The sequence below is a fragment of the Rattus norvegicus genome, chromosome 1 (assembly GCF_021556685.1).
Source record: "Rattus norvegicus strain SHRSP/BbbUtx chromosome 1, alternate assembly SHRSP_T2T, whole genome shotgun sequence".
Classification (NCBI taxonomy): Eukaryota; Metazoa; Chordata; class Mammalia; order Rodentia; family Muridae; genus Rattus; species Rattus norvegicus.
In genome coordinates this window covers 227,845,650-227,870,635 of record NC_141534.1, presented here as the reverse complement: position 1 = coordinate 227,870,635, position 24,986 = coordinate 227,845,650, and the positions used below count along the sequence as shown (strand labels likewise).

The 24,986-nt window shown below is 40.3% G+C and overlaps 1 protein-coding gene across 4 annotated transcripts in view; it reads left to right on the top strand.

The window, feature by feature from the left end:
• Pcsk5 (proprotein convertase subtilisin/kexin type 5) overlaps positions 1–24,986 on the top strand; it is a 431,011-nt gene that overhangs the window by 104,175 nt on the left and 301,850 nt on the right. The gene's annotated exons all lie outside the window — the stretch shown is intronic.

Sequence of the window (24,986 nt, the reverse complement as noted above, 5' to 3'; positions counted from 1 at the left end):
AGATGTTAGTCGTTTGTCGCATGTAGTGATGGTAAAGATCTTTTCCCAGTCTGTGAGTTGTTGTTTTGTCCTATTGACAGTGTGCTCACCTTATAGAAGTCGTCTTCTCTCTCCATCTTCTCCTACCCCTCCTGATTCTCCTCCAACCCCAAGTCCAGGAATCCTAAACCCCACCTATTTCTATTCTGCCTAGCTATAACTATATGCATCTTTATTCACCAATCAGAAAAATGGGGTGGCGGCAAAGTCACATAGTGTCATTTGAATCTACATGTGGACTCTCTCATCTCTGAGGCAACCAGGCCTTGGTTGGGCAAACTTAGCATTAGAACACAGAGCAATAGACCAAACCTCAACATATATTCATTAAACACTTTCTTGACCTTCCCCCCAAAGCAATTGATGCTTTTTACCCATTAAAAAACTAATTCATGAGATGAGACATTTAAATTATTTTATTGAAGTTGTAAATCACCTACCTCTGCCTAGAGAGAACCCATTCAGTGGCCTTCCAAGTCCTATTGACATGAATCATGGAATTTTCACTCTCTTTTGTCTTGATATTTTTATTCATATTTTGTTTGTTTTAATCAGGGTATGTTTTCTCCTTCACTAGTGTAGTTCCTGCATGCCTGGAATGAAATATCAAAACCTCTTGTGACTTAAAAAAATTATTTATTCACTTTACATCCCGCTACAACCCAATCACCTTTCCTCCACCTCTCCCCCTTACCTTCTCTGAGAGAGTGGAGAAACCCCCTGGGTATCCCCAACCCTAGTACTTCAAGTTTCTTCAGGAATAAATACATCTTCTCCCACTGAGGCCAAACAAGGCAATCCAGGTAGAAGAACGTAACCCATGGATAGGTAACAGCTTTTGGGATAGCCCCCTCTGAAGTTGTTTAAGACTCACATGAAGACTAAGCTGCACATCTGCTATACATATGCAGGGTTGGGGCTTAAGTCCAGACTGTGTTTGCTTTTTGGTTGGTGGTTCAAACTCTCAGAATCCCATGGGCCCAGGTTAGTTAACTTTGTTGGACTTCCTGTCGAATTCCTATCCCCTTCAAGGCCAGTAATCTTTCCCCCAACACATCCATAGGAGATGCCAAGCTCCATCCACTGTTTGGCTGTGGATCTCTGTATCCCTCTAAGTCAGCTGCTGGGTGGAGCCTTTCAGAGGATAGCCTTGCTAGACTCCTATGTATATAAGCATAACAGAGTATCATTAATAGTGCCAGGGGCTGCTGTTTGCTCATGACCACGATGGGTCTCAAGTTGGGCCGATTATTGATTGACCCTTCCCTCAGTCTCTGCTCTCGCCCTGTTCCCTCATTTATTATAGACAGGATAAATTTTGGGTCAAAAGTTTTGTGGAGGAGGGTTGGTGTCCCTGTTGCTCTACTGGGGTTCCTGCCTTGTCTCAGGAGGTGGTCTCTTTACATTCCATCGTCCCAGTGCTATGAGTCACAACTAAGCTCACCCCCATTGATTCCTGGGCACCAAGTGGGCTCAGAGAATATGATCATGTATCAGGACGGTTGCTATTGGGATAGTTTTTAGGACTTTTCAACGAACAAGAAATACACCATAGGTGATACAGATTTTTCCTATTTGACACAAATTATGCCTCAATTTTACATCCACATCTCTTTCTCCCCATTCTTAAAATCCTATTCTTGGTGATGTTGGAGTTGATACTGGGGGGGTTATCTCACCAGATATAAACAATACTATCTTAGAATAGCAAAGACGGTGATTAAAGCAAGCAATTTATTTTTTCCTTTTACTGAAAATGGATTCTTTTCTCATGCAATATATCTTGGTTTAGTTTTACCTCCTTCCACTCCTCACAGTTTCTCCCCACCTCCCTTCCCCTCTGGATTCGCTCCCTTTCTATCTCTCACTAGAGAAGAACAGGCTTCCAAGAGACAACAACTAAAGTTGACAAAATAAAATAGAAGGAGGGGGAAGAGGAGAAGGAAGAGGAGGAGGAGGAGGAGGAGGAAGAGGAGGAGGAGGAGGAGGAGAAGGGGGAAGAAGAAGAAAAGGAAGAAGAAGAAGAAGAAGAAGAAGAAGAAGAAGAACAAGAACAAGAACAAGAACAAGAAGAACAAGAAGAAGAACAAGAACAAGAAGAACAAGAACAAGAAGAACAAGAAGAACAAGAACAAGAAGAACAAGAAGAACAAGAAGAACAAGAACAAGAACAACAAGAACAAGAACAACAAGAACAAGAAAAAGAAGAACAACAAGAACAAGAACAAAAAGAACAAGAACAAGAACAACAAGAACAAGAACAAGAACAACAAGAACAAGAACAAAAAGAACAAGAACAAGAAGAACAACAAGAAGAAACAACTATCACTGAAGTTGTATATTCAGCCCAGCAGGAGGAAATACAGTCAATCCTCTCAGGAAACGTTTTTCTTTTCTTTTCTTTTCAGGACAAGGAATAGAACCTAGGACCTCACACCTGCTAGGCAAGCTCTCTTCCATCAACCCAGGACTTCTCTGAAAACATTTAAAAATGGCTTTCATGAAGCCCAGGCATTTTCTCAGTATCAATCATTCCGTGTCTTTCAAAAGCAGCGTCACCCATTCCATGAGTTCAAATGTCCTACCATATTTTATGATCTCTGTGGGACCATTGGAGGTCAGAAAGCATTACAAAGACTTGCACTGCTCTAGCGTGTATTGGCAATATATTGAGGGCAGTGAAACCGTCTGTCCCAGTAACCTGATAACCTGGAAGTATACATCCTGTTTTGAAGGAATGAAATTAATGCTACTAGGCCTGTGCACAATAGCCTATAATCATGCTCCCTAGTGTGCTACTTTACAAGAGGGTGTGGTAAACTTGCCTTTCATTTTGTAAATGGAAGGATGAAGTAAAACAGGACAAGAAACATTGCCATTTGTAGAGTTTAGTCTAAGAAAGTGAAAGATTAAAGAGATCTGTAATGATCAGACCGGTCTATTCTGGAGCGCAAAAGGGAATGTGCAGCAGACAAATCGTTTGAACTGGGTGCGCACACTAATGAGCATTGAACTTGTTCTGTCCTCCCAGGACGGAGAACTAAGAGTTACTGCAGACTGTTCGATAAAGGCATTAATGTAATGTGTAGCAGGATAGAAAATGTAGGAAAGAAACAAATTGTAAAACCACAGGGAAAAAAAAGGTAAATTGGTAATGATTTTATTCATTCAACAATTAATTGAACTCCCAGCACTGCAGTGTGAGTCAGCCAGCTGGAGGCAAATAGGCAAACTTAAGTTTTGTCCCAGAGCTGACCATAGGCATACTGGGGACCAGCCAACTTTGTAAGCCTTTTGATGAAGCCATCTTTGATTTGATTACATGGCCCCCAAATTCTAGTGTTGGCGTAGGTGTGTGACATATTGAAGTCAAGAATGATGGTGGAGATTTCTTTGCAGCAAATGAACGACTTACACAAAGTTATTGCAAAGCATCCTTCTAGAATATTATATGCAATGATTGTTTTGAGACATGGTTTTGTGTCATTCTGCCTCGTACTAAACTCATTGTGTAGCTGAAGATGGCATCCAACTCAGTACCTTCCACCCTCCATCACCTCCCCAATGCTGGGATTGTATATAGGTGTAGAACACCATGCTCAGCTTACCTGTGAGGATGGCTAATAGAACTTCTGAAGTCAAGTCATTGAAGGGTCTGCCTGGTTTTGATGCAGGACCTCTCTGACTTCTTATCTTTCTATGCTTTATGAATTTAAGAGAGAAGGATTTGATTTTCTTCCCTAACCTGCTTTTTTTCTAAGCTGTTTTACACAGTGTTATTTTAATTGAAATTGAATTGCAAATGATCAGAAACTTCAATCATTTAATTTGGGCAGGGGGCGGGGGATGAGAATTTATCAACCTACGAACTTCCAAAAAAAAAAAAATGCTCACTTGAGCCATAGGATATTTCAAGTCTCCAGAGCCCAGTTATTTTGGCTACTGATTCATTTTTAATAAGCTATTGATCACAGTTGTAGGATACCTTCTATCAGCAGTTCCTAGGTCAAATCTAATGGTTAAAAATATAAAAAGCATTTGCTTTGGTAGGTTAAGGAAAAATCTTGGGGAACACATTTTCTTTTCCACCTCCCTATCTTCATTCTAGATCTTGTACTTGTTTTCTGGTTAGTCTCGATGGCCTTGTTAGACAGCTGTGGGACAATGTGATTTAGAAGAGTTATGTAGAATATGATATGAAAGTATAAAATGGACCATGATATCCTGCCCCAACAGAAATCTGGTGGACATGGTTACTCCATAACAAAGAACACTCAGCTTTCTAGAAGGCATGGCTAATGAAGTGCCTACCCAGGCCAGGTCTGGTGTTGAGTAGCCAAATACTGCCTTGGTTTCTATAATGGCTTGGTAGTCTATCCCTGAGCTGTCTTCCACTCTATCATTCTGTCATGAATCCTGTGTAGACTGTGACATATAACCTTTAGAAAAAAAAAGATTTTAAGTGGATATGTGATAAATTTGAAATTTATAGACATGTTGAAAGACTAGTATTGTGAACATAAATATTGAGTTCACCTGGATTTACCAAAAACTAATATTTTTCTCTTTCTTCGTATGTACCTGTATAAGTATACACAGATATAGAAACAGACACACACATACACACACACACATACACACACACACACACACACACACACACACTAATTTTCTCATTCTCTTTCTCTGTCTCTGTCTCAGTCTCCCCTGTCTTCCTGTCTTTCTCTGTCCCATCTAGATTCTAAAAGTATGTAGTAGACATTGCAAAATCTAGAAAATATTCTTTAATAATCAAAAATACAGTCCTTATATGTACAAATTGATGCTTTATCAGATTTTCTGTCCAGTTTCAAAATTTCCCACAATTCCATTTTTAATGAATTGGTGGTCCCTTTTGATCCAACGCCTGAGGTCATCTGCTGCCACTCTTTGTTCACTCTCTGTAACTCCTTCAGTACCAATGAGTGCGCCTGCCTTTCAGAAATAGGGTATAGGTTTGAGAATGAGGGAATTCAGTCTCTCTGGTCTGTTTTTGTTTTTGGCTGGTTTCTTCACTTGATACAGGGCCTCATTCTGTGGCTCCAGCTCACATGAATCTCACACCCATATTAACTCAACCTCCTTGATGCTCCTGTGCTGACCAGTTTTCAGTTGGATAAATCTTACTTTGAAGTTTGTTAATGATTTGTTTTAAGACTAGATGAGGAATTAAATATTTGAAGTACACACCCACCAAGGATAGACTATATCCCTTAGTTCTTCATGCCGGGTGGCATGATGTCAGAAGTCTCAACTTGGCAATGTTAAATATATTCACTGGCTGGTAGAGTTCTTCTCTATAAAGGCCTTGTTTGCTTTATAATTAATGAAAGATCTGAGAAGTGGTATTTTAGGATGTGCAAATATTCTGTTCTTTGCCAACCTTTGCCAAGGTGTCTCATTTAATGATCACTCCTGTCTTCATGAATCACTCTGTCAACATGCAAGATGATTTCTAATTCTGTATCCCCATCTTTATGCTCATTCTTTTCTAAATACCATGTGAATTCATAGATTCTTTTAAAATGTAATGACTCATTTCTGACATTACTTCTTTTTTTCACAAATTGTGGTAGTTAAGGACTAAGTCACGGTTCAAGTGGGCTCCTGTATACTCTGGAGAAATCCCATCATGTTTTTCAACACTTTATATTCTTTCTGCCGCAGACCCAGGAAGAGCTATTTCTCCAACAGGTACTTTCTTTTGTTGAGGACTAGCACTTAAAAATCTAAATATCACCGATAAGGGCGTACTTTATTCTAAGCCTATTACCAGCATTTAGAGAAAGAAAACAGTCTCATCATTCATCCAAAAGTCACAAAGAACTAAGTTCCTAGAATCTTGAAATTTCTTACATAAAATGGTCTGAGTCTTAGATGTCTATTACTGTGATAAATATCATGACCAAGAGGGACTTCAGAAGGAAAACGTTCATTTGGTTTATACATGATTGACATGATGGGAGATCATGTCTCTCACTGAAAGAAGCCAAGGCAGGAACTTGAGTTGGAACCTGGATATCTGAACCAAAGTAGAGACCATGGAGGAATGTAGAGTACTGGCTTACTCCCCATGTCTTGCTCAGTTTATTTTATTATATGCTTTTGGATTGCCTGCCTTTTAGAGTGGGCTGGGGCCTCCACATCCATCAGCCCATACATGCCAATCCGATACAGACAATTTCTACATTGAGGTCCCCTCTCCCCAGGTGACTCTAGCTTGTGTCAACTTGACAAAATTCCATGTCAAGTTGACAGAATCCAACTAACATAGTGTGGGAAGTATTTGTATATGACCTTCACCTACTCACTGATGTACCCATTTATGGATTACTCATAATTCTTACACAATAGAAATGATGTGTGAATAGTATTCCTGCTTTATTGTTTAGAGGCAAATGGCATAAATGAGCAAACCCTATACCTGTGCAGTACAGATGTGGTTCTCAAACCCAGTGTGTCAGCACAGTCTTATACCTGTGCAGTACAGATGTGGTCCTCCAACCCAGAGTGTTAGCAAAGCCTATATGTGTGCAGTCCTGATGTGGTCCTCCAACCCACTGTGTTAGATTCTTGCTGGGCTCCATTGTGCTGAAGCCATGAGTAGACTTACATATGTGGTGTTCAGAGAGGCACCCCTAGTTCTAGGCCAGTGTCACACACTCTTCCTTTCATGGTTTTACTCCTTCATTTTTCCATGCAAACCATAGCTGTTAAGAATACAAATAAACATCTTATGCACACCTTGACTGTAGAATTGCTATCTTAGTGTGCACAATGACAGAATTTACCTTAGTAAAATTAAAAATATCTTTTTGTCTTTAGAACACATTTAATGAAGCATTATTTTCAGACTACCTGGTTCAAAGGTTTAATTTCCTTTTTTTTCCCTTCCCTGGTCATATAATTAATTTAGTTAATTGCTTTGTATTCTGATAAAATTTCCCTCTTCCTCTCTATGTCAATTAATTTACTGACAGAAGTAGGTAAAACATAGCTCAAAATGCATAGGGTAGTAGGTATATAGTATCTTCATTATTATTTTATTCCTTACATGTCTGTGGGTGAGGCTGTACACATCTGTGCAGTACTCGAAGACTCAGAAGAGGGCATCTGACCTCGTGTTAGACCCTGACATGAATGCAGAGAACAAAACTTCGGTTCTCTGGGAAAGGAGAACATGTAGTTAACCACTGAGCCAATTCCCCACACCCTTTCCCCCTCCACGCCCCTTCCCCTTTCCATACCCCCTCCCTCCACACCCCCACCTCACTACCCACCCACCCACCCACCCTGGCATCTTTTTTCACTGTCTACATTAACGAAGCTCACCTTGCACCACTTTGTGGAAATCTTTCTTTTCTAATGGTAAAAACACGACAACTATGTCAGAGGGCACAATGAATGTTTAGATTGCTTTCAGCAATTTGTTTTTACAAATAACCTCAAGGTGAAGCTTGTGCACATTTTTGTTGTTAGAGGTCTCTTTTCAGAGAAGAGTCCACCATTTGGGTTGTTAAATCAAAAGCCAAATATAAGTAAGGGTTCAATCCCTTGGCACAAGGACAGAAACATGACTCCTGCTGTATATGTTTGCTTGTGCTCTCTTCTTTTTACTTTCCTGGTGTTCATGTTTTGAATTTTGGCTAATTCTATAGACACAGCATCATCAAAGTCGTGACATTGCTTTGCTCAATCTACGTTAGGGAGTGTTATTTTTTTTTTATGTGCGAAACAGAGAAAACTGCAAAACAAACAAAAACCTGAGCAGGATGTCTCAAAAGTTTATAAATAAAAGGTGTCCACATATCAAACTTGGGACGATGCTCCTTCTCTCCCCTCTCCCCTCTCCCCTCTCCCTTCTCCCCTGTCTCCTCTCCCCTCTCCCCTCTCCCCTGTCTCCTCTTTCCTTCCTCCTCTCTCCCCTCTCCCCTCTTCCCTCTCACCTCTCCTCCCTCCCCCCTATCTCCCTTCTCCTCTTCCCCTTCCCCCTTCCCCTTCCCCCTTCTCTGCCTGTGCATATGTGTGGAGGGTGTGTATAACTGAGAATCGAACCTAATTGCCTCCAATATGTCAGGTAAGCACTTTACCACTGCCATATATCTCTAGTTCTTTTTGTGTTTTATTATTTTGACACAACATTACTACATTTTCCAGGCTTCCCTTCAATCTCAATTTGCTCTGTACTCTGGTAGACTTTGAATTGTAGTTCTCTTGGCTCATCCTCCTGAGTAGCTGGCCATGTTAATCCTTGGACAATATAGGAACCCTAAGGAAAAGTAAAAAAGTAATATCCCTAATATCCCAATGCTTTTGAAAAGGCTCATAAGTTCATAATAATACTTAATGAGGAGAGGGAGTGAAGATATTACATAATTATATATGTGTGTGTGTGTGTGTAAATAAATTTAATAAATTTAATCTAATATCTACCATGTTGTTCTGTTACAGAAATAGTACCTGACACACAATGCCTGATTGGGGTGCTGGGAACCAACAATATTCACAGTGGTGTACAAAAACTTGCGTGAAGTAGAAATGGTCTTTTACTTGCGATGCTCTTTTCCCGGTCTTCTAACCGGGAACCACAAAGGAAAGTGAACCACAGCTCCTGGGCAGATGTACAGCCATAGGACAAAGGCCTGGTACTGTATTTAGGAGCTGCTTTGACCCTCACTTTGACCCACATGAAAACTAGAGGTGAGCTGGAAGCTTCACACCCTCACTTCATTCATCTGCTTCTATTTTGGGCCACCTGTTGAGATTTTACTATAGGCCCAGTAACTGCTCAGGGAGTGGATAGAGGTTATAACAGCTAATTCGGCCCATTTCCCCTTAGTACCAAAGACACAAAGGTAAGTAAATGAGGCACTTTACTGTCAGTTTTCTACACTGTCTTTTTTCAGACACTCAAAAGACATCTGAAGGTCTCCAATTATCCTCACCCTGCATTCACCTTAGATTCAATTCCAGGAATAGCAGAGCATCATTGAGGCAGCATCCTGGAGAATGAGAAGTCAGCTCCTGAGGTCCAGCTTGTCTCCTGAAGCAGGTGTCACTATTACAAAGCTCTGTCTGTTACCTGTCTGTCTCTAGCTCTCTATCTCTCTATCTGTCTACCTATCTACATACCTACCTACCTACCTACCTACCTACCTACCTATTATCCATGCATGCATACAAGTGATATAAACTTACAGGTGATTTCAAGCCATCTGATGAGGGTGCTGAGAACCAAACCCAGATCTTCTTCTCTGAAAGCAAGAGCTGTAACTGCTCTTAACTACCTTATAGCAGCTTTGCTCCCAGGGCCACTTAGTTATGGTCCAGCCGAGGTCTAGTTCTTCTGCATTTAGATGTAAAGCTCACTTCTCTGCCATAGAGAACTTGGGGTCAATTGACTCCTTTATCTCTGAACATTCATTATATCATTTCCATGCTTCCTCTTTCCTTTTCTCTGTACTTGTCATGTCAGCCCTAGACAGGGCTGCTGGAGCCAGGACTCTGTCCTAAAGTCTGGTTCTAGAGGCTTGAGCAACATCAATCCATATTTCTTTTTGCATTTGCTGTGTTTTCCAGGCTAGGGTTTTCCTTGTTCTTTTAAGGCTTGTTTATTTGGTTTTCAGGAAGCTTTTGTATATTCTGGTGATTATTACAAAGGATTTTACATACCAGGAGTTCTTTCTTCCTTGAGACATCTCTGTTTACCTTCTTATCTTTAATAAATGTCCTCTGGCTCCTGCCTGTGGTACAAATGAACTGTTTTTGGTTCTTTCCTTTCATTTGAAACACACCTTTCCTACGTTGTCAGTACCTACTCCCTTTCCACCCTGCTTTTGACTTGTATTAACTGTGATTTGCTGTGAAGTATACACAATAACCATAATTAATCTTTCTCCCGCAAATGATTGAAGTCCATTCAGGCCTTGATGACCTCGTGAGTGCTGCTGAGTGCCTTGAACTCTGGGTTTCTGTGATGGCCAGGCTGGGGACTCTCAGAGACTCTTGGTTGCATTTCTAAATGTTCTTTTAATTTGTTTGTTTGTTTGGCATTTTTGGTGTGGAGACTCAGAGTGCATTTTCCTTCCACACATTATTTAAAAATCAGCACAGTTATTAGTATATGCGATGTCTAATGCCCCTTTTCTCACTCAATTCCTTTGATGCTCAGTATTTGAATGTTTTTGTGGTCAGACCATTCCTCAATGCTCCTGATTAGTCTTTCAGTTGAGTCTACCCTCTCTTGGACAGTTTGTATTTAGTGTTTATTCAAAGCATAATCTAGCCTTCAGTTTATTACCAGGGCTTAGTTCACTCTAAGTTTCATGTGTTCCTGGTTTATTTTGGTTGGTTATTTTGTGTATATTTTTTGTTTGTTTGTTTTGCTAGACCCCCCCATGCCTCCTTCACCCCCTCCATTAGACATATATATGTATATATATTTATATAATATATATATATATATTTTCCTCACTGAGCTGAAGCGCTGTATCTGCAGGTTTTATTTCCATGTATGCACTGGAGTTCAGATACAGTGTTGCATTTTTGTTTAATTTTATATTTCCCAGTAGAATTCTTACCAGATATAGTTTGATTTTTATATTTGTTAGTACAGAAATAGTGTGTGTGTGTGTGTGTGTGTGTGTGTGTGTGTGTGTGTGTATGTGTGTGTTCTTTTATTTTCTTAGGTTAGTAGCTCTATTGGGAAATGAATAGGTCATTGGGGACTGGTCCTTGGAAGGGACTATAGGACCACTGCTTTTCTGGTTTTCTATTCTGTCCATGTATATTCCTGGTATTTAAAAGTGGGTCCTCACCAACTTTTCCATGTACTCTAAACTTTCAGCCTGTGAAACTAAGCTAATCTTCTTTCAACAAATAAAGTGGGGTCGACTAGTAAGACGGCTCTGGATCTTTCCAGAAGACTGGATTTGGTTCCTAGCACCTCTGTGGTGGTTCATAGCTTTCTGTCACACACATTCCAGGAATCCAGTGTTCTCTTCTGGCCTCTGGGGGCACTACATCAGCACTGCATGCATGCAGTGAGCAGAAATATGCAGGCAAAACACCCATACACATAAAATTTTAAAAAACAGAATTCAAGAGGTGTGTGTAAAATAGCAGTTAAAGGGAAAGCGACCATGAATTTGAAGAACAGAAAGAAAATGCATGGAGGTGGGAGTAGGTTGGAGAGAGAAAAGGGAATGAGGAAGTGAAATATTATATTTTAATTTCAAATAAAAAGTTATTTTAAAATAGGCACCTTACATATTGTATCATAATAAAGAAAATGAGTTAAAATACTATTCTTCTCTCTACCTTACCATACTACAATATCCAGGACAAGTAGAGGCAAAATGTTTGTTGAAGTAGAAATGCAAATTTAGCAACAAAGTGGATGATCATGCATTGTTTCCTAATGGCACATGATAATAAACTAACCAAAGTTAGTTTGATTCCACTTAAATTATTGTTACTGACACGTAACAAATGTGATTGAACTGCTCAGATGGTACATTGGGTGATTTGATCAGAGCTAATGCATAACACTATCAGCGGTGGGGTTTTCTGTCCCTGGGAACCACACTCCATTGTCCCATGCTGTTTTCAGAGAGAGCAAACCTTTCCTCAGCTCTTGGAGAGAAACTGAATAGACTGGACTAAGCCAGTCATGCGATTCATGACCCTCACCAGCAAAAGAGGGAAACGTCCACCAGTGACCAGTTCAGCCAAGCAAAGTCTGTTTGTGAGGCTTTTTCCTCTGTTGGGAGAAAACTTTTTCTGCCTTCTTCCCTTTTATGAGGAGAATAGTATAAGAAGCTATGGCTTCATTCAAGTTGCCTTGAAACCAGGAGCCATGCTCACAGAATAAAGAGCAACAGCTAAGAGTGATGGCTAAGGGATCTTTCCTAATATTATCACTAAGGTCTGTTAGGTAATGGTGAAGTAGTGTTTCTGGCTACACTTAATTGAGCTTTCTTTTCCTTGCAGGCTGAAACACTTGAAATTAGTACTAACCATTTTCTACTTTCAAGAAATCACCAGTTAAACTCACACCCTTAAAGGAAGGATTTGTGTTCGTTGTTTTCTCCGAACAAGCTTTGGGGTGCAGTCATGTGTTATAAATGTTGGCTGTGCCCCCTCCCATCTCTGGAAAGGTTTAGCAGAATAAAATGAAAAGGAGGCACATTTTTAATAATCAAATGGGCAGCCATTGGATACCTTCAATGAGTCCTTACCAGCTTTTGCTCTTGGGAAAAGCTGCCAGCTAAGGCGGAAGTGGACACACGCAGCTATCAGAAGACATCAGGACGATTCCAGCCATGTTTTTCTGTGCAGTACTTAGATTAGTTATCATGAAGAGTTTGCTAACTGGGCAGGTGGAAAACATAAGAAATGCTTGGAAACGCACCCTACAGTCTGTGTGCAGGTAGGTGAGTGCTGCTGCAGAAGCTGCTACCCTCCTGTTGAATGGAATCCTCTTAACTCGATTCCTCTCATTACTAAATGGAGACAGACTATGGCTCCTGTCACAGGCACAGACCTTCATTTTCAGTTTACCCTGAGTTTGCTCCTATAAAAGGGTTCCTATCTAGAGAGAGCTAAGTGCCCTTGCCCTACAGAGGAAGATTCACCACTGCATTCAGAGAGCTCCTTTTCTGTAATACTTTACTGTAACAGAAGCCATTATGCCAGGAGTTATTAAAGCAAGGTGCTTGATTTTATTCTTGGAAGGGCTCGACTCTTTTTATTAATAAGAAAATCATTTACAATTATGCTTCATGGTGTGGGGTAAATGATGACTGCATTTTCTTGTTCATTATTCAACAGAGTCTGGAGAGAATCTCATGAGGTGAGAGAGGCCATCTTTCCTATAGAGTCCTTTATTGAGTAAAGATAAGCAGACACATTATGAAATCTAATCTTTTCTGAAGCCCTTGCTCCATGCCATTACAGACAACATCCTGGACATATTATTAGCCTCTCTAAGCAAAATGTTTCATTTTTTCAGTGCGTTGGACTTTGTAGAGTTTCTTACAGCTTACATCTGCAGGTGAACAGTGAAAGTGAAGGTGTCAGGGAGATTCTAGCAATTACTTTGGCTGTCCTGAAGGAGTAATATTGGAGTGGCCTTTTAGAATCTGTCCAAATCGATTTTGCTTTCTGTCAGGCTGGGCTGATTCTCACTTTGCCCATAAGTAGATTTGGTCTGGGTTGGCTCAGTCTCAGTAATGACAGTATATATCACCCTCTTTTTTTCCGGTTTTACATCTAAAGAAAATTCTTAATTGAATTTTTTCATTTAATAGGTGCAAGTGTTTCTGTGTTATCTTAAATAGGAAGAGGTTTGGAACCTCAATTTTGCTTCAGCTACCCACAACAGTCTAAGAGTTATGGCCTGATATCTATAAAAGCCACAATTCAAATTGGAGTGTCTCTGATCGTGGAATACAAGTGAACATAATAAATAACAAAATTGTAAAAAAAAAAAAAAAACTCCATAAATTTAATGACGTTCTCTCAATGTTTTTCAAGACAGCGTTTCCCTTTATAACTATTGCTACAATCTATAATCGCATTGCTTCATTTATCTGCTCATTTATTATTAATATACTTTACTTTGAACATAAAATTGCAAAGGCTAGACCTTGTATGTTTTCAATTCCTCTTATAAACTCCTCACTCAATCTCGGCTAGAAAATAAAGCATGCACACACATGAGCAAATAAATATTTGGCAGTTAAAAGATGAAGACTTCCATGCGCCTTCCATTTCCCTAGTGTTTATGGAATGAAAGAATTATTTGATAAGTAAACTGATGATTTCCAACTTTACATTGATTGACTTTGTAAGAGTCCAAGGGCGGTATATAATCAGGAGAAGCCAGCCCTCTAATCTTGAGATCTCTGTTTTCCTGAGCTACTCATCGTCACTGCTGTAGAGGAGAATGAAGCCACCAAATGTGGTAGACTGAAGTCTCATGCAATAGCCAATTTATTCAGAGCCCCAGTTTATACTCTGAGGGTTAGGAAGGCCACAAGAATAAAGTTCTAATGGGGTCAATTTTTGTACAATCACAATGACAAGCTGCATGGGACCAAAACATGTTTTTCCATAGGAGCATATAAAGCATAATTTGAACATTTAACCAAAAAGCAGCAAGCAATAGTGAGTAATCTGAGGTAAACTTATGCCTATTGCCTACACGTAGGAGGAGCAAGAAAACACTTGATTCCAAGAACAATCCCTTGGTTTTTTGAAGAAACTGAGGTCACAAGACTCTTGTTTTCTTGCAGTGTTACCACGAGCATTAAGAATTCTCCTCACATGACACCATTCTTAGACTGGTGTTCACATAGTAGTATTCAACAGTAGTATTCAATTTGCTTCCTCTAGAATGCATTGAACTACAGCAACCATGTGGTCCCAAGGGCCAGCAACTAAGCTGGTATGCTTCATTAAACTGTGATATCTGATAGGTCCACTAGAGCAGTGCGTTTTGAATGAATGATATTTTTCAGTTTACTAGGATAATTGAGATGAAATCCTCTTATAAATCAATGAGAATCTCTATGTCCTTCAGAAGGACCTGTCACTAACCAAGCTGCAGTAATCATATGTTAAGAACAGAGCCACATACACACCATAGGAAATTCTGTACATGTTTGTATGACTTAAAACTGCTAGTTTAAATGTCAGGGATCCGTCACCTCAGGGGATATCTCTCTGTAACTTCATGGGTAGTCCTAACTGAGAGCCACACCACTGAGCCTACTCAACCCATGCCACAGAAACAGAAACAATAAAGTTGTGTTTGCAGATCTGGGTTTTAGAGTTTGGTTTCCCACAGTAGAAAAGAAAGAGTTGACATGGTGAACTTTAACTGTTGACCCTAACAATTTTCCTCTGTAGTAAACAGCGCCCTAAAGACCATTATATGTGCTAGACCTGTTCTTTGATACTATGAAAACAAAAGAACTAATTAGTTAAACCCAAATTCATTTTACTAGAATTGAAAAAAAAAAAGAATTGAGGAAGTCAAGTAGTCAAGTGTATTATTAGATAACGAAGCTAAATTAATGATTTGTCACCATATATTTTGGCTGATGAAGGTTTTGATTGACCACCCTTCCTATTCTAATTACTTGAGTTAAAAAAAATAAAACATAGGAATATTGGGGCTGGAGAGATGGCTCTGCAGTTAGGAGCACTTACTGCTCTTGCACAGGACTTGGATTTAGTTTTCAGTGCCACACCAGCTTATAGCCACCTGTAGCCTTCTGACCTTCATGGATACTTGCATACATATGCAGCAGATAAAGTCACACAGGCATATATACTTACACATACACTTTTTAAATATGTAAATATTTTTAAATAGTAATACTGACATTGGTTATATTCTCCTATTTCCAGAGCTTCTGAATAATGATTTTTGCAGATTTCCTGCAGAAATGAATATATATGAGGTAATACCATATTTGAGGTCATGGAGATCCTCAGACATTCAGAATATTCAGAAAATTAAATGTATAATCCCATACATCTAAAGAATGGAGGATTTCTAAAAAGCCTGGGAACGTCTTGTCTTAGTTACTATTCTATTGATGCGAAGAGACACCATGGGCAAGACAAGTCTTAGAAAAGAAAGCTGTTAGTGAACACTTACTTCTTTAGAGGGTTGGTCAATGATCATCATGGTGGGAAGCAGAATGGTGCTGGAGGAGTAGCTGAGAGCTTTGCTTTCTCATCCCTCACCCAAAGGGGGGGGAGAGAGAGAGAGAGAGAGAGAGAATTAATGAATGAGTGAATGAATGAATGAACTTCTGCCCATTCGCAGAGACCAGAGGACAGCCTCAGGAGTCATTTCCAACTAGGCTAGGAAGTCCCAGAGATGTACCTGTTTCTGCCTCCCAGGTGCAGGAATAAGGAGCAGCTCCCACCATGTCTGATCTGTTTGTGTGAGTTCCGAGGTTCGGGCTGAGGTTCTACTGCTTGTTCTGTGAATGTTTTACCAGCTGGCCTGTTCTTGGCCCTTGAGTGCCATGTTTATGGAACAAAAGTGAGCAGAAACACTATTAGTGCTTTGCACCAGAATTTCGATACTTCGCATATTGAGTTTAATCCGGCTGTTTGTGTTCTGTTAAGCTAGCTGAAGTGATGCTTATTCTCTGAAAGGGGAGGGAAGGCGGAGCTCCCAAACTATCACCTGAGCATCACTAAACACATACAGCTTTGTTGCTTGCTGATTTTATCATCTCTTCCTTGCCTGTCCTCTGTCTTCTTCCCTTGTATGTTCCACCTCTGTGACTTGGTTTTCACCAACATGTCTGTTAAAGCATCTTATCCACTAAATGCCTTTAGTCCAATGAGTTGACTTAGCAAAGTGGTCTTTTATGTGTAGTAGTTTCACGGGATGTTGGAAGCATGTGAAATCTTCCGTAGGAATTTGAGAAAAAAATGAACTGTATACCGTCAAGTGTTTTTCTGTTTATCTCCCTCCTTAACATTTCAATTTTCTGCACATGCATGCATACATACATACATACATACATACATACATACATACATACAAGAGATAACAGCCATGTTGTCAAAACCTGAGTGGTCAAAGGGAGAATAGTATATAAGTGTATTTCATCAATTGAAAATGATTGTATTCCCATTTGAATTACTACATTTGCCTTTATGTTTCATAAAGATATTGATTCATGATCTATTATAAAGAAACTATGTCAATAAAAATATATTTAGATATTTGAAAATGATAGTCACATTGTCTTCTTCAATCTCAAAAGTCTCCAAATGTTTTGCGTATTTTTTTCTTCAAAACTCTTTTGTGAGCCTGAAATTATAATGGTAGCAAAACAACGGAGCTATGAAGCCCGTTTTCAGTTCTTCTTGAAATCAGACTGTTAAGAGAAGGGGCAGGTATGTTGTAGGTCTGTTGACAAGACTTCTGAAACCCTGATGAATAAAAGGGAAGAAAAGAGACTCTCTATAGAGACAGGCATAGAAGGGACAGAAGGAATAAAGTATATAAGCATAATTTTGTAAACAATATAAATGAAGAAATTACCTTTTAGAAAGAAACAATGGTTACATTATGCTAATGTTCCCATTATTATTAAATAATGCAATCTCACTGCTTCAGAGAAGCATGCTTATACGTACCAGTGTGGGATTTCTTTCTTGTCTCATAAGCTCCTAAGGAAAACATTTTAATTGATACCATCCCTAAATAAGCCATTTGCTAATTTACTAACAGTACTACTTGGCGAGAGAGTGGAATATTAAGATCTGGTTCTTGATTTAGAAGTTCCCAGGAAGAAAGTCAGGTGGTAAAACTGTTTCTCTTCACCTCAAAATTCAATACATGGCCTGGAAGGGAAGAGAGTATGCAGATTGAACTACTTACTGAAAGCCACTGCAGACTTGAGGACTATCTGGTACCTTCATGCAATGTATTGTTCCAAGGAGAACAGAATTTTGCATTTCAGAGCTGTCCTCCTGGCAGAAAGGGCTTCTTCTCCTCGGGCTTGGAACCTGCCACCATGTCATAGTCTTCACTGGGAATGTTATTAGGAACACCACAGAATAATCAGCAGCCTTTGTATATACTTGCTATGAAAACTTTAATCCCCGCATATTACCCTGAGTCTCTGTGAGTCTTCACTGCAAAGTTGAGTCAGCAGGGCCTTTTATGGGCCAGTGTGCAGAAGATGAGTCCTAAAGATGTTTTTGTCTCTTCTATTGGTTTCCTGCATTATATGTCTTTACTGTTGTCATTTATCTCCTCCGTTTGCCTTTTTTTTTTTGAGACCGGGTCTCATGTAATCAAGGCTGCTTTCTTTCCTTTTCCTTCTTTTTTCTTTTTTCTTCCTTTCTAATTGGTTTTTATTTGTTTACATTTCAAATGTTGTCCCCTTTTCCAGTTTCCATTCCCACAAATTCCCCATCCCACCCCTCCTCCCCTTTGCCTCTAAGAGGATGCTCTTTATCTACCCACACATTCCTGCCTCGCCCCTCTAGCATCCCCCTGCACTGGAGCAACAAGCCTCCACAGGACCAAGGGCGCCCTCCCATTAAGGCCGCATAAGGCATCCTCTGCTTATGTTGCCGAAGCCATGGCCCATCCATGTGTGCTCCTTGATTGGTGGTTTAGTCCCTGGGAGCTCTGGGGGGTCTGGGTAATTAATAATGTTATTCTTCCTATAGGGTTGCAATCCTCCTCAGTTCCTTCAGCCCTTCCCCTAACTCTTCCATTGGGGTCCCTGGGAACAGTTCAATGGTTGGCTGTGAGTATCTGCATCTGTCTTAGTCAGGTGTTGGTGGAGCCTCTCAGAGGACAACCATACTAGGCTCCTGTCTGTGAGCACTTCTTGGCATCAACAAAAGCGTTAGGGTTTGGTGTCTGCAGATGGGATTTATCTCAAGATGTGGCAGTCTCTGGATGGTCTTTCCTTCAGTCTCTGCTCCATTTTTTTTGTCCCTGTATTTTCTTTAGACAGGAGCAATTCTGAGTTACAATTTTTGAGATGGGTGGATGACCCCATCCCTCAACTGGGAGCCATGCCTCTATACTGGAGGTGGTCTCTTCAGGTTCTATCTCCCTGCTGTTGGGTATTTCAGCTAATGTCATCCCCACTGGATACTGGGAACCTCTTGCTTCCCTGGCATGTGCATCTGGGACTTTCTAGTAGTTCTCCTGCCCACGCCCACCACTGCTACATATTTCTATTCATTCTTCTGACCCTCTGGACTTCTCTCCTGTCTCTTACCATACCTGATCCTGCTTTCACATTCAGTATGTTGCTTTTATTTCATAATCATCCTGCCTTTGTCCTCGTGTCCCAGAATGACAAATAATGGCTACTACACTTTTCTCTTTCTGTATTTTATAATTGATTTCTACTGTCTATCATAATAGCCTTTCTATATGAATCAGTCTTCTCCAAAGAAATAAAATCAATAAAAAAGTAGAATATATAAGACAGAATTTGGGGAGTTATCATATGGTCAAGGAGCCTGAAAGGTTCATGATGCACTGACCATAGGCTGGGAATCTAAAAAGCCAGTGATGTCATTTCACTCAATCTGAAGAGCTGAAAACAAGGAGTTCTGAGGTTAGGACTCTGTCTATGTCTGATGGCCCAAGACCAAGCACTGATGCCCAAAGCCTGGAAAAGATGGATGTTCCAGTTCAATAAAAAAAATGACTTTCCTATGACCTTTGTTCTATTGGAACCCTCAGTGTGTTGGCCCACTGTATAGGTGAGGACTGTGTTCTCTAATGCAGTGTATCTAATCAAATGCTAATCTTTTGTAGAATCATTCTCACAGACACATGAGTCAGCAACAGTTACCAGCTTTCTATGCATCTGTCAAACTGAAGTAACAACAACAACATACCAGTTGATCATCATACCCTGTAAATAATGTCAATCCATGGCTTACTGAATCTTTTTACAGTGAACTCAAAAGATTATGAAGGTATTAGACAGCATCAGTTAAAATTGACTTTTAAAGCACCGAGAAAATAAAATATGTATTATCAGAAAATCCTGACATGAATGTTGGATTCTGAGCAGAAAAACACAGGCTCTTCCTGAAGACAATGTTCTGCAGAGTATACAGCGGTCTTTGAGTTCTTTTTAGAATCACTGTATTTGGCACAGGTAGTTCATCCATGATCCATCCTTCACACTTTTAAGATCATCTCTTCTACTGATCTTCTTCAACCTGGTATGTAAGTTTTCTCATTTCTGGACTGGCTTCCTTCCTGCAGACTGCCCACATCATGTGTGGGTTCATGTTTTATGTAATGAACCATGGTCTGATGTCTAAACATCTCTATTCTCAGAACTCTTCTTCAGTTTCACATCTTTCCACTTTTTTTTTATTTCCCATCTTCTTCCTTTTAACCTTTGTCCTCCAAAAGTCTGGGTTATTTTTAGACAAGAAACACGCAGCATCTCTCTGATTATTACATGTCTTTACAAAGCTCTAGAGATCTTCCTCAGCCTCTCTCTGCTCTTTAGTGGTTCAGCTGGTATACAGGCTTCTTCAATGTCATTTCTTTACGAGTGCTCTCATCCTTCCCACACTCTCCCATAACTAGGAAGATCATAAAAGTACTTAGGAAAACCACGAAACCAACACAGTGCACCAGCAACCACATCTGTGACCTGAGGATCTTTCTATGGTTCACAGTGGTGTTGCTTTCAGCTATGAGAATAAGGAGCACTCCTGAAACCATGCGTATATCTGTGGCACGGGAAGCACACTAACCATTTACACACAGAGAGATATCTGCACTTGCCAGTTCAGAGCATTTTTGAATACTACTGGTCTAAAACCTGAATGAGCCAGGCTCCAGAAGGCCTGGATGTTAACCCCTGGCCTCCTCTTCTATTGGCATTTCTCTTTCTCAGTCACTACACATGAGTCACTACCATGGCTTTGGTGCAATCCCTATGGTCAAGTCCTTGAGGTTTAATCTAGGTCTCAGACAAAGAAGAAGTTACAAAACATATGCTAAGTCATATGACCAGGGAAGGAGACTGCAAATGTGAAATCGTTATTCAGGTCTTCCCAGCTGCCCCTAACAGTGATTCACTGCCCTGTTAGGGTTGCCTGTCCTGACTTCACAGAAAGAGAAGAAAATCCTCTTGTTAGGTTGCAATAACCTACCCATCCTTTTCATATTTTAAGCTAAGTTTTTCTTCTCTTAAGCAATCGGGCACACTGAGGGCTCCTATGAATGTGCTGTTGTCAAAAGTAACAGGATCATTATACCAGCACTGTGATGATTTTAATCTTCTCTGATATCTATTTCTAGTGTTTATGTCTAAACAGAAGACATAATTTTAATAATTTAAGCAGCTTGACATACCATTCAGCCAGAGAGAAGCATGCAGAACTCATATTCCCATCTAACAAATGTTCTTAGCTACTATTGTTGAGTTCTGTGGTATTGAAAAACAATGGACTTCCTTGGATGATTTCACATTGCTATTCACACGAAGAAGTTAATACAAAGTTGACTAGGGAAAGGACCTGGTAGTTTACATTTTTCACTTAGAGGAACATCAATTCTATTCCTATTTGATGTATTACAACTCTTTAAATTCTAAATTCTATGTGTTAATTTTTGTCAACTTGACACAAACTAGAGTTATCTAGGAAGAGGGAACCTTAACTAAGAAACTGCCTTCAGCAGATTGTTGTGTAGACAAGAGTATAGAAAATTTTTCTTGATCAATTATTGATGTGAGAGGGCCCTCCACTTTGGGAGGTATCATTCCTTAGTAGGTGGCCTTGGGGTTATAATAAAGCAAATCAAGCAAACCATGGAGAACAAGCCAGTAAGAAGTATTCCTCCAAGGTCTCTGCTTCAGTTTCTGCATCCAAGTTCCTGTTGTCAGTTATTGCCCTGACTTCCCTCAGTAATGTGTATGACAGACAAAACCTTTTCTCCCAAGTCATGGTGTTTGTCTAAACATTAAGAAAACCAAAGAGGAAAATCTCTTAATGTCCTTCCAGTACACATTTTTGTTTATTTAATTCTCTTTTCTTACGATTATTACAAAGTCAGAATTGCAGGATTATGTGCTACTGACAATACTGAACAATGACATCATCAATGTTTATTTTGAAAAATGGTTATTTTCAATGTCAGCAGATTACCAACTTGTAATACCTCAGTTCAAAAGCTGGGGATGCAGGTTAATGGTTAGGACATTTGCCTAACATATAGCATAGGTCTTAGATTCTGCTCTTAGAACAGCAAACACAATGAAGGTAGTTCACGAGGAGGGTGCATTAGTCATTGTTCTATTGCTATCATTATACACTAAGACCAAGGCAACTATTATAAGAGGATATATTTAATTAAGGGTTGGCTTATGGTTTCAGAGATTTAGTCCATTGTCATCATTGTGGGGATCACGGCAACTTGAAGGTAGTTGCTAGAGCAGTAGGTGAGAGCTACAACTACATCCTGAGAAAGGGAAGGAGGGAGGGAGAGAGGGGGGAGAGAGAGAGAGAGAGAGAGAGAGAGAGAGAGAGAGAGAGAGACTGACTCTGCAACTCCTGACCTGCTGCAGGCTTTTTTGACAAAACATTCAAATATATGAACCTACAGGGGCAACTCTTATTTAAACCATCACAGAAAGTCTCACAATTTAGAGAAATTTAAAATGAGCGTCTTTTCCCTCCTATTTTCCTGAGTAAATGCTGATGAAGAAACAACAAGTGTATATTTGGGTAACTTATGGGGTTACAAACTGTTTGTCCATTGAGCATACCCTGAGGTATAGTTTTGAGGACACAAGAGCTTGCTTGGTTAAGAAAGTGGTACACTTAGCATCTGTGATGTCTTTCCATTTCATATGCTCGTTGTGGTTTCTGAGAACTTGGTCAGCTGTGCAATGACACCAACAGAATAGCATTATTCAGAAGGAAGGTACACATGTGGCTGTAAATACCTAAACTGTGTGTGCATGTGATTTCTCCAGTTCTAATATGCCCTAGTTTCCATTGGTCCCTTGGTGAGCTCCAGCCTGTGGGCACATGTATGTTGACATCATTCTATATACAATGCTTTTGTCACCACAGAGATCGCAATGCAATTGGCTGCGAATATGAGAACCATGTCCAGTATGTGTGCTTTCGTGCAAGAACACTGCTTTAACATGAATATTTAGCAAGGAGACCTAAGCCAGTACAAAGATCTCGTTCATCAGGCTCTTTCTTAGGAATTGGTGAGGCTATTCTCACCTCATTGCTAGATGATATCAGTCATTCAGTGGTTCCCACTGAGGACTCAAGACTCTGTACCTTGCTCTTAGCAGATTCTGCAAATGGCCTCTGACTCATTACCCATCTGCTTCTCTTAAGTCATTCATCCTCATCAGATTTTTATTATTAATATCATTTCCTCATTGGTATTTGGACTATATTCCATGTTAAGATTATTAAATGAATCTATCACTTGCACAGCTCCCAACTACCATCACTGATTGGATAGAACGAATACAAAATGTAGTAGCAGATTGTTTAAAATGATCCAAGTTGGATTCGGCAGAAGCAGAGGTGGGAACGTTCCAAAAGACCATGGCTCACTCCACCACACATGTTTTCCATTGACAGCCAATGTTCTTCAGTTTTCCTAATTACAACCTCAGCCTGCGTCCATCCGCTCCTGGATGCTTCTTCCATTTGTGGCCTGCCCGTATCCTGTGCGTTTCCTTCCTTCAGCCTACCTCTCAGCCACACTAATGTGATTCCCAGTCACAATGTGTACCACAGGTGCTCACAGCAGGTTTGGGGGCAAAATAAAATGGAAACTTGTTAACACCGTTTTGGGTTAAGTTAGAGTATTTGGTGAAGAGAGGCTCACATGCTTGACTGAAAGGGAACGATTGGAAAGATGAGTGTTTGTCATTCTGCAACACTTCTATTCCCTGTCAGTTCTCTTAGCAAAACTAGTAACTGGTCAGACATTGCTGAAGAGGTCAAAGCAGGAGGCATAATTTTAATTTTAACTGGAAATAAAGCTGAGGCTACTCTTTGATTCTGAGTATATTGATTAAACAGTGTTTATGAAATCTTAGGTTAGATTTCAGTTCATCGGTCAGTTGAGGAGACAGATGTACAAGATTCAGCAGTGAGCAATACAACACAACGGAAGTCAGTGAGCATGAGTTGGAGCATACATGTGTATGTGCATCTGCATGCCTGTGTTCCTAAGGTCCTGGGAAGGAAAAAGAAGAGTGAGCCACAGAAGGCTGTGTGGGTCCAGAAATGTTCTCAGGAAACTGCAGGGAGGAAAAATACTGGTATTTGGGTCAGTAGAACAGGGTAAACACTGGATGTCGAGGGCCCAGAATGGCCTTTTCCTTCAGCAGTCCCCACCTTTTCTCTCCATACCCTTCCCCACATCACAGTCCTAGCATTTGCTGCACTGAACAGGATTCTAGTCCCTGTGTTCTTACTTGGACACATCCAGCAAGTCCTCAACAGTCATAGGACCACCACACACCTTTCACTTTCTCAGAGACTGAATTTTCCTTCTGTGTTCCTAAAGCAGTGCACTCAGGTCCCTCAACATTCACCCCCAAAGGACTCCTCTCTGTCTCTGTCTCTGTCTCTGTCTCTGTCTCTGTCTCTGTCTCTCTCTCTCTGTCTGTCTGTCTCTCTCTCTCTTTCTCTCCATGTATCTGTCTGTCTCTCTCCCTCCCTTCTTCCCTTCTTTTTACCTTCCCTCCCTCCTTCCCTCCCATTGAAACACAGTGAACAATCACAGTTGTCTTGTTTGCTCATTTTTCTGTGTTCTGCGGCCCTCCTCTAGGCTGAACACCTAAGGTGTTTTGTTTGCAGCCATACTGAGCCTGCATTAGGTGCCCGATACAATGTGTGTTAAATCCATCAGTGCCAGTGGGATCTATGTTATGTTTGGAGCGGAGAAAACTTGACATTTCTTTCCATTTCCTATGAGTGGAGCTATTTGCTGAGAGGCAGGAAGAACGTAGTGAGTAGCGAATAGCAAGCAGGCGCTGGTGTTGCATGACATTACACAGTCCCATGTCCCTTGCCTTGTGCTTCTCCTGACTCGTAAGAACCTGGAAAACAGCAACCCTCCGGAGTATTTCCAAGAGATAGACTTGAAAGGAACAATTATGTGGGCTGAACCAACATTAGTAAATTATATTAGAAAAAAGCTGCTGGCTCCATTCCTTTTCCAATCTGTTTGGACACTGTAGATCTTGCTGAATGAAATTTCTGCACACAGTGAGCCAGGATGTTATGTTTTCAGCCTGCCCCTTGAAGCTCTCCAGTTTGCTAGGTAGAGTACATGTCTTGGCTTGGTACTATTCCTGCCTTTCTCAAAGCAGCACTGAGTG